Genomic DNA, 14,067 nt, shown 5'->3' with positions numbered 1-14,067 from the left:
AATAAAAAAACGCTAAAACTGTAAATATTTACATATGTACAAGGGAGGTGATGGGGGATGGCAGGGGGACAGCGGTGGCAGCGGCGACAGCTGTGGCTGTGCATTGCAGATTCAGCAAGAGCGCGGGGACCAAAGGAGAGGAGGCATCCATGATGCTGGTGACACTGGCAACGTGCAAGCGGACAAGGATGCCAACACCAGCTGATCACCAGCTGGCAGGAGACCACCATTGTTCTTGGGCAGGGCAGGGGGAAAAGTTTAAAGAGGCTTGGGCGCTTTAAATGTGCACATAGGCTTTCTGCCGCCTGTGCTGAGCGCCGCAGCTGTGCAGCTGCACATCCGCCAGCCGGCAAAAGAAAAAAAAGCCCAATTTTTGGCCGCCCGTGAGGAAGCTGCCTCTCTCTTTGCAGCGTCCTGCGAAGTGGCGGTATGGAAACTGTGGGTCAGAAACGGCCCCAGGTGAGGCGTCTTCACTGCCCCCCATGTGGAAGCCCCATACACCTTAGCCACGCCCCCGGGGCGGGCGGTCTGAAGGCTCCGTATTCAGCAGAATACACCTCCAAGACATCTTCCCCTGCCCGTCTGTATCCCGCCTTAGATTGACCCATGGATAAGTTGAACCAAGTTTTGGGGGGGGGGGTTAATTTTTGTTTAAATTTTCTAGACTTATTCATGATTATATACAGTATTGTGTACACTCTTCCTAGAACTCAGACTTTCTGTCATTATCAGTCTTTTGATCATTTCCAGTACTAGGTTGCTTTCCGTTTCTGTTATCTTTGATCTGGCTAGTCCCACTCCCTGTTTCTCCATCTTGTTTGACATTTTAGGTTGCATCTTGGATAGCAGCCCTCCCTCCCCTCAACCCAATTTTTTTCTAGGGCAGTTGGCTCTTTCCTGAACAGCAAGCCTACACAAATAAAAAAGAGAATATGATTTTCTTAAAAATTACTTTGGCCACCATTTTCTTATTTATCTGGTACTATTATTTCTTATGAACAATACTACTATTTATTCCCACCCTGATCTTCCATTTTTGACCACAGAACCTCACTCACTGTGGTTACAGGACCAGCACCTGAAACCCTTGTAATGTTATAGGATTCCTTGCCACTGATCCATGACAACAAGATCAGGTGTATAGTAATCTGGGATGGAACAGAATAAAGGCCCAAAATCATTCCATCACTTCCCCAACTAGGGTTGAAAGTTCAGGATTGTCCGATGCTCTGATATTTCTGGCCAAAACCTATGATGCAGGAACAGCCTCTGATGATATCAGTAGGTATTATACATTAAGTGATAACCACACTTGCTCACAGCTTGTTTTTCAAACAGAGAGAAAGAAAGAGAGATTGAGAGAAAGAGACTGAGCCAGAAAACTTTTGTCCTGTTTTGTAATTAAGGTGAAATGGGGGATTATTCCTTCTCAATTACTGAGGATGTTGGGATAAAGACAATTTAATCTAGTCTACTTGCTTTTAGCTATACAATAAAAGCAAAACAGAGTGGAAGGGGAGATCTGGTGTTACAACATGAAAAAGAAGAAGGAAGATAAGCAAAACACAAACTTCTGGAGAGTCTTTTCAAGTTGGAGCAACAAATCTTTACAAAGTAAAGGAAACTGCTTGGGATTTGCACATAGACCTCTCCTTTTGCTTACATTAAGCCCACCCAAATTGGAGGATTTGCACTCTCATCTCCTGCCTAGAGATGGCCCATGAAAACTGGAGACTCAGGGCCAGGCCATAATATCTGGTGACCCTATATCCCACAGAGGTTTACCATCAACAATGTGACAATAGGGAATTTTTCCAGGCTATTGTTGCTCAGGCTTGTGAATGACTGCATTCCACAGGTTCTTGCGCCTTGTCAGCAATCTCTTGGTGGTACTCTACTACATAGAGTTTCATATATGAATGACTCTAGTTTTGTCACTTCAACAGCAAAGAAAGTTATTATTGTTGTTACTGACAAGATGGATTTTCTACTGTTTATATCAAAGGTAAAATCCATATTTAAATTAAGCAATGTGTTACTATCAGTGCTATAGCTTCTAGTCAATTGACTTGGATTCAAGTCACTTCAATGACTCAACTTGGACTTGACTCAGCAATAAATGATACATCGACTCAACATGACTTGAATATTTTTAGCAACCAACTTGCTTTCACTTTGAGCAGCAGGTAGGACCCACCCCCAGAGCGCTAGGTGCATTTCTTGGAGGAGATCAGCAAATGCATTAGGCAATGGGCTGGAGGTGGCCCACTGTGCAGCAGGGACAGACTGCCAAGTAGTGCTCAAACTCTGCCTCAAGCCCATTGCTTAATGCATTTAATGTTCCTCCCCGAGAAATTATTTGTGAGCCGCCTTGGAAGAAAGGCAGCAAAGACGTTAATTTTTTAAAAAAATAATTAAAGAAATGTACAGCAACTCTTTTTGGTTTGGTCAAAAGTTGGCTCCTAGACCTGAGACTCAACTTGGGACGTGACTTGAAAGTTTCTTACAGGATTTGATACCTGACTTTAGACTTGGAGGAAAAAACCTGAATACACTACTGGTTACTATGCTGGCAGAAGCTCCTTTAGGAAGCTTCCTGTGATGCTATGGACACTGTTCTTGTATTTGTCAAATAAACTAAGGTACGTATCTCTTAGGAGGCAATGAAAGAATGGAATGCTGGGAGTGAGTGGTGATTGGTGGAATTTCTGGCTTGGTTTCTTTTTAAAAGGCTGATGCATGGTAATTGTTCAGAATGGGTGAGGGCAAGGTCTGTAAAGGTTAGGATAAATCTGTCAGGATTAGGAATAAATGCATTTAGGATTGTGAGTGGTTAGGAGACTTAGAGTAGGGTCAAAGTTAGCTAAGAGATGAGTACACAAGAGAGCAAGAAAATGATAATTTAGCTATATTAAGCAAGCAATTTGTAATGCATTTTTTGTTTAATAAATTATTACTTTTAATAAATTATTACTTATGCTTTTGCCTCCAGGAATGCTACATATTGGAAAGCTGAATTCAGACTAAGGACTTTTTCAGACAGGCAAAAGGGATCGGAAAATAGCGGGATGCTGCTGTCAGTGTTGCACGATTGGGCAACGACCTTCAGACGACATCGCACGATGTTGCAATAATCCCAACACTATCCTGTGAATAAAGAGGAGTTTTCCAGCAGCTTGCCATTCCCGGGACTTTCCCGTGAATAAAAAGCAGCTGGAAAACTCCTCTTTATTCACAGGATAATGACAGGATTATTGCGACATCATCTGAAAATCTTCACCCAATCGCCCGAGCATCCTGCTCTGCTCCTGTCCCTTTTGCCCATCTGAAAAAGTCCACAGTGTCTGTCATATTAGCAGTTAATAAAGAGTGGTGGTGTCTGGTGAGGATAGAAGATAAATAAAATCTCACACAGGAACCACAAGGTTTCCACAGTTGGGGGCCACCATGGTGAGATAGAAAGAGGTCCTGACACTGGCAGCAGAATTAGGGAGAAGGGAGAGCCATCACTCTTGGTGGTAACAGTGAGATTTGTGGAAGTCTTCAGATTTGTTGGCAGCAAAGGTTTAGACAGAGCCTCACATTCCCTCCCCCTGCACACTTTCCTTCATTTGGACACTGCTGATCTCATCTACCTCAGGCCTGTGTTTCCTTCAGGTGTGTCCCTACATCATGGCCAGATGTGTAGTAGGATGCCATAAAATGCTGGGGATAGGCAATGGTGTGCAGCTTTTGCCACAGTCCATATGAGTTATTGTAAATGATTAGATAGATAGATAGATAGATAGATAGATAGATAGATAGATAGATAGAACCATTCCTTCCCTTTGCATATACTGTCCTTAGGATTATCTTTTTCTTAAAGAGACATGGTACATTTTCACCTTCCTCTTTCTCTGAACTAACTGCCATTGTTTAGCACCCCCTCTTTAGCTGAGAATGGAAAAGTAACAACAGTCATAATGTATGAAAACTGATATACCTACTCATTCTTCAGCAGGCAGATAGACTGTATAGCAAAGATGACTGGACTACTGCCTGTTGATACCACAATAGCATCTCAGTAGCCATTTCCATACTGCTTTTCCTAAGAACAAGTGACATTCTGGTATTTCTCTTTCTGATGAAAGGTCACAGGTTCTCCAGACAGAGTCTATTACTTTCCCACTCCTTTTAGTTTTCTGTCATTCTCTCTCCCTCAAAGCCAGAAAATCAGTTTAGGAAAAAGAGATGAACAGATATGCTCATGTGCAGGCATCTGGGACTGTATCAGACACAAATTGCAACTTGATACCTTAAGCACTCATACTAATAATATATATTTCTGTAAACTCATAAACAAAACAAATATTTTTGCTGTTTAATGTTTAATTTTGTTCAGTAAGAAGAGCTTGTAAAGGCAAAGATAACTAGGTTCAATTACCATATCAAATGACAAATGTTCAGAAGCACATATTTTTAAAAAATACTTGCTTCAAAAGCTCTATTGATTATTTATAAACATATAAAAGCAATACATGTCAGTGTATTACCTTTCCTTTGTCCTCACTTGATTGAGTAGTACACAGTAAAGTAGAAACATCACTTTAGGTATGTTTCTCCAAAATATCACAATCCTGAAATATCTATGATATAAACAAGTGGTCTCCTGATAGTATACCTCCATAAAAAGCATTTATTTGTGTTCAGGACTATTTATATTCACACATACTTACTGCTATCATCAATTACCATATAAATAGTTGAAGTCTTTACTGACTGATTTATGAATAATGCATTTATGTCTATAGCCTTTAACAGAGAATAAGGAACATACTTTGAACTCATAGATACTTTCTAATGCAAAACTAGAAGTAGCTTGTATGAATTTATAGAGAATATGTTTTAAGATGTTTGGATTCTTTTCCAATATTTTAAAGGTATACTTGGAACTTCCAGTGTTAGGCCATTTCAACCCTGATCCATAAGCGTTTTTAAAGAAATAAATATCAGATGCAAAAGAAAAAAGTAACAGGGAACAGAGATACTTTCCTTATTTTTATTAATCTAAATTAACACCATTGCTTTTTAGCAGCAATGGAAAGGGCACAACTAAAAAACTCATCCAAGGGCTGCAATTTCGAAGCCTAGTTTAAATGGACAAAACCTTGAATTTAAAATTGACAGATGAGCAAAACTTTCAATTTAATATTGATACTTTGCCCTCATTGTTCTATCCTTCCCTCCTATTAGTCTGTTTTGCAACACAGACCTAGAGAAAAAAAAAAGATCAGGTAAACTGCTAAATAAACTATTGCTTGATTGACTGATTCATTGATTATATCCTTCGCCTTTTTCCCAGAGTAGGATCCAAGGCATCTAACAGTAAAGTTCTTATGTAAGTCTCATTTATTCAAGAGGTCTATTTTAATTGGAATTTATAATTGAATTTAGGTTGAAACAGATGGTCCTTTTGCGCTGCCATCCAGGTGGCTTTGGAGCATGCCATTTATATGCCGCTTGTCATGAAGCCTCCCGGAACCACCTGGCTGTTTAAACAGGGATGGCTTCATGACACGTTTACATGCCACATGCCACCGGAGAGTCATAAAGCTGGCTTTCGGTAACAGTGAGGGAGAAAAGCCAGCTTTTTGTCAACCAAAAAAGGAGCGACTCTCTGCTGCTCCTTTTTCGGGTGGCTTTAAGGCAAATTGGGGCCACAATGTGCAGTTGCCACAGTCCCAATCTGCCTTTTGACAATCTATTTTGTCCCTTAGTCCATATTATATGTGGTAGATAACATGTTCACCAGTGGTTAGTTCTTTGACAAACTCCAAGGGGGAAAGGTGGGGGCTCAACAAACAATTTATGGTGGAGAAAAGTTCTAATATTCCCGTCTAGTGCTACTAGCAATAGAAAAGTTACATTTTGAACAGACTGTAAAATATGTCCTTGAATGAAAATAAGATATAGAATCATAGAATCATAGAGTTGGAAGAGACCACAGGGGCCATCCAGTCCAACCCCCTGCCATGCAGGAAATCACAATCAAAGCATCCCCGACAGATATCAAGGTAATGTATCTACAGGTATTCACTAGTTTGAGTCATTTGATGGAGGACTACAAAACGTAATTGATGGCATAAACAGCCTTTCTTTCTCTCATTTCATTACATCGTATTTCCATTCTTTTATTAAGGAAAGTCAAGGATATTTACCAAGGTTTTTGAGGTGTGTGGATGTTGCTGCATTTGTTAGCTAAGCTAAGGAAAACATCCAGATGTATCTCAAACAGAGGAATTCACAGTGGTGTGCAGGTACTGTTATTGAACCAATGCCTAACAAATAAGATATGGCTAAAAAGTAGTACATAGATGTAACCAACTGAACATAAGCAGAGCTATTAGAAGTCAAAATTATGTGCTACAGCTGGTTTCAGGCAAACACTTCTCAGCAAAGAATCTAAACCACTGACTACAACCATACTTCGTTTGAAAGGTATTCTTTCAGTTGTCTTTTTGAGCCTCATGCTAGCCTACAAAGCAACGTCGGATATCAGAGGACACACACTAAGCACTTCTTGTACATTGATCAATGCCTCTGGCAGCAGGAATATCTCTAGCATAAATCTTCAGAGGGGAAAAAAGGCTGACAATGCCTCTTTCCCAAAATGCTCCTAGTGAAAAAGGGGAAAAGCCAATTTTCAAAGTGGGTTGCAGCACTCAGGTGGGAAGGTTAACCATTCTGTAGCAGGAAAGCTGCCCTCAATCCCATTCTCCTGCTGTAATTGGACTTTAATTTTTTTTTTTACCTGCCACAAATAAATGACTTGATAGACCAGCTGTATCAGAGCTGTGAGCCACAGGTTCCTTATCTTTCCTGCAGGTCCTGCTTAGGATCCTGGATTGTGTTTCATCCTTACTAGTACAAATGTTTTCCTCATTGTAGAAACATAGTTTAGCTTTTCATTGACCAAACTGGCCTTCATTCTAGTCTTCTTTCAGCAGATAGCCTGCAGGTCATCCAATGAAATAGCCGTTTCCAAACTTTTTACCTTAAAAGAAGATCTCTGATGTGCACTCTTTGTACATTACAGAGTTGTGATCCATGTTTTAGGAGGTGCACACATATCCTGTAATATTTGGTGAAGGCCACTGGTATTATTATTTCTCCTTGACAGAGTGTAGTCTAGAAGGCAGACTCCTACAGTCTCCTGAGGCTATATATTGCAGAAGAAGACAGACAGTTATGGGCAAACTGTGTTCAGGAAAGCTTGTCAACCACTATTAATGGTGTTTATTGTACATATTTGATGAGTTTCGGAAGAAGCCCAAGAGTCTGAAAAATACATCTGTAGAATACTTTAATTTTACGGAATCTTGTGGGTTCATATCTACATACAATTCCCATCAAACTTGGTGGGAATGTTGTCCACACAGCATAGGCTTCCTTGCATTCCCCTTTTGTATCGGAGTTGGAAGGAGATCATACAGTGTCATGTTTTAAATTCTGTACCTCATGAAATATCGTAGGTGTCTCTGTCTTCTCATTAATTACAATATGTTTTATATTCATATCAGCATATGCATTGATCCCTTTGACCTTGAAAACACAGGATTCAGCAGCATATTCACATTCATTTTTCTGTGCTCACTACTGCATGTGGAACAGATTATCTGCCAAAGATAATCTATCAATAGGAATTGATAACAAATAGCTAATCAACACATACCATTCCTGTCTTATTAATTTTGGTGGTTTTTTTTGCCACAGTAGTGGAAGACATATAACCATTTTCTATTATTTTTCTTCACATTCCTCTGTAAATTCAGTTTTCCTGGACTATGAATGTGAGTAAATTATACATCATCACATGGTAAATGCTGAGTGCATTCCAAGGGCAAGACAAAAAGGGACTGATTTAAATAAACTCTATGTGCGTGAAAAGACAGTACTTTGAAATCTTAACTTCATTTTATAAGGGTAAAAATATACATATTTTAATTATGAATGGCAGTGGATAGATCATGCATTATATAAAGGAATGTGTTTCCCCCCTCACACGCTCGTCAGGTAAGCTCTAGAAAAAAGTGTTCATTTAAATGGTCCAGCATGAATCATGAACGTGGACAAGGATACATATTGATTAGTTATTGTGGCAACATCTGTAAGTTATTTCCTATGCCCAGAGCAGCTTGCAACCTTTGTGAAAATGTGGATTTTAGAAGGAAGAGTACACTATGATCTTATGTGTTCCAGCATTAAAAATGAGTATGGAATGTGCAGCAGCACTGCTAATTTCTAATTACAGTTGCCCCTTGGAACTCGCGGGGGATCTGTTCCACCCTCCCCGCATGTTCCAAATCTTGCGCATATTCAAGCCCCATAGGCATGTGGGACGAACACTGCAGGCACATGTCCCATTAACGTTTATGGCTGTGACCCCTCTGTGGATTTTCAAGTCTGTGGATTTCAAGTCCGTGAACTTGGAGGGGCGATTGTAAATATTAGATGTTCAATCAGGACCAATTAACGGGCTCTCTAATGACCAGTCCTTTGTGAATGCTACCGCATGAAGAGCATAGGTTGTTGTTGCTATTGGTTTGGTAAAAAGATGTGAAGGGCTGGCATTGAGGCCTCACTAGCAATGGTTATAGGATAGATTCTATTGTAAGATGCATCTGAATTTAAAAGGATTTGGGCTTGTACATAATGAAGATAGTGGTTTGAGCAATGGATTAAACTATGGAGATTACGTTTCAAGTCCACACTCAGCTATGGAAACCTATCACACACCCTCTGCCCCCCTCCCAAAACCAATGGCAGGGTCATCTTAGGGATACCATAAGTCAGAAATGATGTGAAGGCACACATTAAGAACAACACCAACATAATGAAGTGAAGTTTTTCAGTCTCCTCTGATACTGAATTCATTCAACTCTCAAATAACAAGCATTTCACAAGCTCTGAGCAATAATACATACAACACAAAAAGCCCTCATATAGTATATAGTCTATGTTCCTTCTGTGGTCTGGTAAATTTAGGGCCTGAACAGACAAGCCAAAATAAAGCTGTTTCAGGTCACTTTGGAGGTATGCTAATTAAATGATGCATGTGTCTTAAGAGGCCAGAAGCTGCACCAAAGCCATGCTCCAGTCCTTAGGACTAGAGTGCAGCTTTGGCACAGCTTCTGGCCTCTTAAGATGCATGTGTCATTTAAACAGCATACATTCAAAGTGACCCGAAGCAGCTTTATTTGGCCTGCCTGTTCGGGCCTATAGTCAAACTGGTTAAAAATGCATGTATTTTTGTTAGCCTTACCGAACTCTCCATGCATCTGTCATATTTTCTTCACAGGGGCCTACATGCAAGTACTTCCATCACAAAGACCTCCAACACAATAAAAATGTTGCATAGATACATGAAAGCATATACGTAGAAAGCGCTGTATAAAAATTATGATAGACCTTTGAAAGTTAGGAGCTAACTTTATTCCCTCCTTTACATCTACCTTTAATCATTGTACAGATATTTTACTTATGACCTTTTCACCCTTTTTTTCTTCCAGAAGGCATGCTGATACGTTATGGCACACATCTTAATATACTGCCACACTTTTAAAATAAAGAATACTTCAAGTGTCAATTATTTAGTTGACTAGAGAAAATGGGACTTGATTCCCTCAGATTTTTCCCCCTCAGATCTGTTTATCACAGTCTCTTTTCATAGTATCTATTATTTGTTTGACTGATCACTTCAAAGAACCAGGTAATGTTCTGAACAGACAGTACTATCAATTGCCAGTGGCTCAGCAAAATAAAATCTCAAAGATATATATATATGCTGAAATATTTTCAGAAACAACAAACAGAATCATAGATGGTCCACAAGAGATTATTGTGATTTTCAGAAATTGGAGTAGGAGTCAAGAAGTTACCCCAAGTTTCCAAATCTATGCTACTTTATGAATCTGGTTAGTCACCCATAATCTGTATTTGAGCCTGTTCTTAATGGACTTCTGTCACTTATTTCCCCTTGCCAGTTCCTCTTTGCCAAGCAGCCTTGTACTGGGGGGACCAGTTTACTAAATGTAAGGGGGAAGTTTTGGGATTCAGTGCTTAAGCTCTGGACAACATCCTTTCTTGCCCGGATGCATGGGACTTTAGATTTTCTATGTCATCCAATACCTATGCCTCCTGATAAGGAAGAAATAGCTACTGGTAAAGGTCCATCATCTCTAACTGGAACATAGTATACAGAAGAAAAATTCCATTACTATCTTTTTCATCAGATCTCTTTCATTCTCCATCAGAATCACTTATGGAAAATTCAGTTAGAAGCACTATCACATAATGGCCATGGATCCAGTCTCAAATATCTCGACCCAGGCATGTGTTGATCCACTCAAATTAATTTTTCTACAGAGATGGGACATTTAAAAAAACTGCATTGTACGACATTAGTGAACCAGAAAGTCATGAGTCACTCAGAATGGAAATGTAATTACTTTTCAACATTTATTCCCATTCCGCATATTTGCCAATGTCTTATGCCCCTGAGTTTTCTTTAAATGAAATTAATACAGTTTTGATAGAAACAAATTCGCAAAACTACATAGCACTTTTCCCGCTGTCAGTGAGTGACAACATATCAGCATGATGCTTAAGCAACAAAAGAGTACTATCACTGAATTACTGCTTCTCTGTACCAATAAAAAATAAATTATATGAAAATGGATATTATGTATATACTAGCATCTTCATTTACTTTTAGTGTATTTCATTTTAGCAGATGGAAGATGGTTATGGCAAATATATTTGATGTTGCATTAATGAATAAGAGAGATGAAACAGAGATTGTTAATCGGGGCTGAATACAGGGAACACGTAACTCCCCTTTTGAAACAGCTCCACTGGCTTTTGGATTGTTTCTAAGGCACAATTCAAATTACTGTTTATGATCTACAAAGCCTTATGTGGCTGAGGTCCAGGATGTCTAAAGTACTATATCTCCCTCCATGAGCCTTCCCATGTCTTCAGATATTTTGCAGAAGTCCTTCTCCCTGTCCCATCACCCTCATGGGTACCATTGGTGTCTCCCTGTATGATCTATCATAACTCTACGGCTGCATCTACACTGCGGAAATAATGCAGTTTGATACCGCTTTAACTACCACGGCTCAATGCTATGGAATTCTAGGATTTGTAATTTTGTGAGATCTTTAGCCTCCTCTGTCAGAGAGCTCTGGTACCCCACCAAACTACAGATTCCAGGATTCAATAAGATGGAGCCATGACAATTAAAATCAGCATTCAACTCCATTAATTCTAGAGCATGACGTTAGCCTTAGATCTTCAGGGGAAAACTTTCTCTCAGTCCCAGCACCATCACCACTATCACAGGTTTGCTTGTGAAGACACAAGGAAAAGCCTTCAGGAAGGCTTTTAATATGTAACTGCATCCAGGGATGTTGGTTTTGTATGTTTTAGTGAATTAATTTTTAACTTAAGTTGTTTTAAATATCTTATATTTTAGATTGTTAAATTAATATGAGTTTTTTACTCTGTTTTAAAAACTATACTGTTTTTAAGTATCTTTTGTGAGCCACTTTGGGTCCAACTTAGGAGAAAGGCAGCATATAATATAAACAAATGAATAAACATGGCAGAGGACCTTCTTGGTGGTTACTCCCAAACTTTGGAATACCCTTCATAGAAAAGTTGGACTGACATCTTTTTTGCTATTTTTTCATAGGCAGGTGAAGACCTTTTGTTCTGATAAGCCTTTGAGGGCTGACTGCTCAGGGGAAAGGGACTTTCATTTGATATTTAGTTTATAGCTGTTGTTTTAATGGTTTGGTTTTAATTGGTTTTAATTTTATTGACCGTTTCAATGTATTTTAAGCTTTTGCACAAAGAAATGTTTGCGGCTTTAGGCATTTTAATGTTTGTAAGCTGGTTTGAGTCCCACACTGAGTAAAAGATGGTGTGTGTGTGTGTGTGTGTGTGTGTGTATGAAAGAAAGAAAAAGAAAGAAAGAAAGAAAGAAAGAAAGAAAGAAAGAAAGAAAATACAAACTGAGTCTCCCTTATTCATAATTCTGAAATCTGAAATATTCCCAAATCCAAAATTGTCCACTTGGGTGGCTGAAATAGTGTAATCTTTGCCTTCTGATGGTTTAATGTATACAAAATTTACACAACATTACATCAAATATTGTGTATAAAATTGTGTGTGTGTTGTGTGCCTTCAAGTTATTTCTAACTTATGGCAACCTTATCATAGGGGTTTCTTGGCAAGATTTGTTCAGAGGAGGTTTGCCATTGCCTTCCCTTAAGGCCAAGTGTACAAGGTGTAAATATTTCATGTTTAGACTTGTATCCCATCTGCAAGATCTCTCATTATGCATATGCAAATATTCCCAAGTCCAAAAAAATCCAAAATACTTCTGGTTCCAAGCATTTGGGATAAGGGAAGACTCAATCTGTAAATAAATAGTATTTTAAAGCTATCTTGCAGGAAACATGAATAAGCTTTCTTTCATTTTGGTCTGCAAAAATGGTAATGCTATTTCCTGACCTACTGTTGGCATAGTTTTGCTACTTATTCTGCCCACATTCATTTCACAGTACAACATGCTAGAAAAATATATATAACTCTGCATGGGGAGATGGAGATTGGTTTGTTGGCTATGCTTGCAAGCACAGCTTTCTGATGCTGATGCTACTGTCAGTCAAGGCAAAGCTATGACTGCAATTGCTTTTCCTTCTCATCTAGCTTGACAAGAATTCAGTGAACAACAGCACAAGAAGATACAACAGAAGAAGAAAGAATAGATGGTGTGCTGTTAAAAGCCAAGCTGCCAGATGCTTTCCCAAGAGTAAACAACATAAAGAAGCATCAAACAGTTTTGGACTTTAAAATGGGATTAAACCTGCAGCTCTTCTAGCTATTAGGACCTTCATGAAGCCAGGTAATCTGAACTCACAAAATCAGCTCTCAGTATACACTGGGGAATTAGCAGTATTTCATACCATGTTCTGTGATGTAACATGTAAAGGATATCATCACATGTAGTTAATGCATTATGAATACATATTTACATACTCTCCTCCATTTCTCTTCCTCTCTCTGTTTCACTCACACTTGGAATAGATTCAGAAATCGGAATCCCTGGTGCCCTGAGGTCTGAATGGAGTTTTGGACCTACAATCTTTAATTTCTATGCAGTATAGAATGATTGTAATATAATGTATAAATGCACGCAACTGAAAATATAATGTCACAAATGATCTGAGTAGCTTTATTTTGGCCTGTCTGTATGAGCTCTTAAGGCCTGAACATTCAGGCCAAAATAAAGCTGCTTCGGGTCACTTTGGAGGTATGCGTCCTAAGAGACCGGAAGCTGTGCCAAAGCCATGCTCCAGCCCTAAGGACTGGAGCGCAGCTTTAGCACAGCTTCTAGCCTCTTAAGATGTGTATGTCATTTAAATAGCATATCTCCAAATTGACTCAAAGCAGCTTTATTTTGGCCTGTATGTTTGGGTCCTTAGGGTAGATTTCAGAAGTGAGATGGAAAATAATTTGTTTCCAAGGGCAGTCTTGCTTATCTTTAGAAGAATCCTACTACACACATACCTGTATAAGCAGCTAAGGGGCAACAGCTACCATTACTCCAGGAGATTGCTAAACCACTTTGATCCAGGCCTAGTATATAGTTTTTTGGTCTGTTAAAGCTCAAAAATGGGATAAAGTGTATGGGGGCTAAGGGGCATAGCCTTGAAAGATTTGGTTGGAAATAAATGGTCAATCAAGGAAAGACTCAGCTGTGTAAAGTGTCTCAGGTGAAGCTTGATGGATGTGGAGGTCAGGCAAAGGGCAAATAAAACCTTTCAAGGCATGTGGAAACTAGCTTTCACTTTTGAACTTCTTGTCCCAAAGTTTGATCATTTTGCCTAGATACTCAGTAAAAAAAGACTAAAAACCTGAAACTTTAGGTTGAACCAAAAGAACATTGGTTGCAGCAGGAAAATAATTTCTTGTTGAAAAAGATGGGTTTTATTTGAACAAGAAACACATTTACCACAA

The 14,067-nt window shown here is 39.1% G+C and overlaps 1 protein-coding gene across 2 annotated transcripts in view; it reads right to left on the bottom strand.

Annotated features, from left to right (window-relative positions):
• The window catches only part of PCDH15 (protocadherin related 15), a 648,893-nt gene that overhangs the window by 379,975 nt on the left and 254,851 nt on the right, over positions 1-14,067 (bottom strand). The window lies entirely within an intron of this gene.

This window comes from Sceloporus undulatus, chromosome 3, assembly GCF_019175285.1.
Source record: "Sceloporus undulatus isolate JIND9_A2432 ecotype Alabama chromosome 3, SceUnd_v1.1, whole genome shotgun sequence".
Classification (NCBI taxonomy): Eukaryota; Metazoa; Chordata; class Lepidosauria; order Squamata; family Phrynosomatidae; genus Sceloporus; species Sceloporus undulatus.
This window is presented reverse-complemented; position numbering and strand designations above follow the sequence as displayed.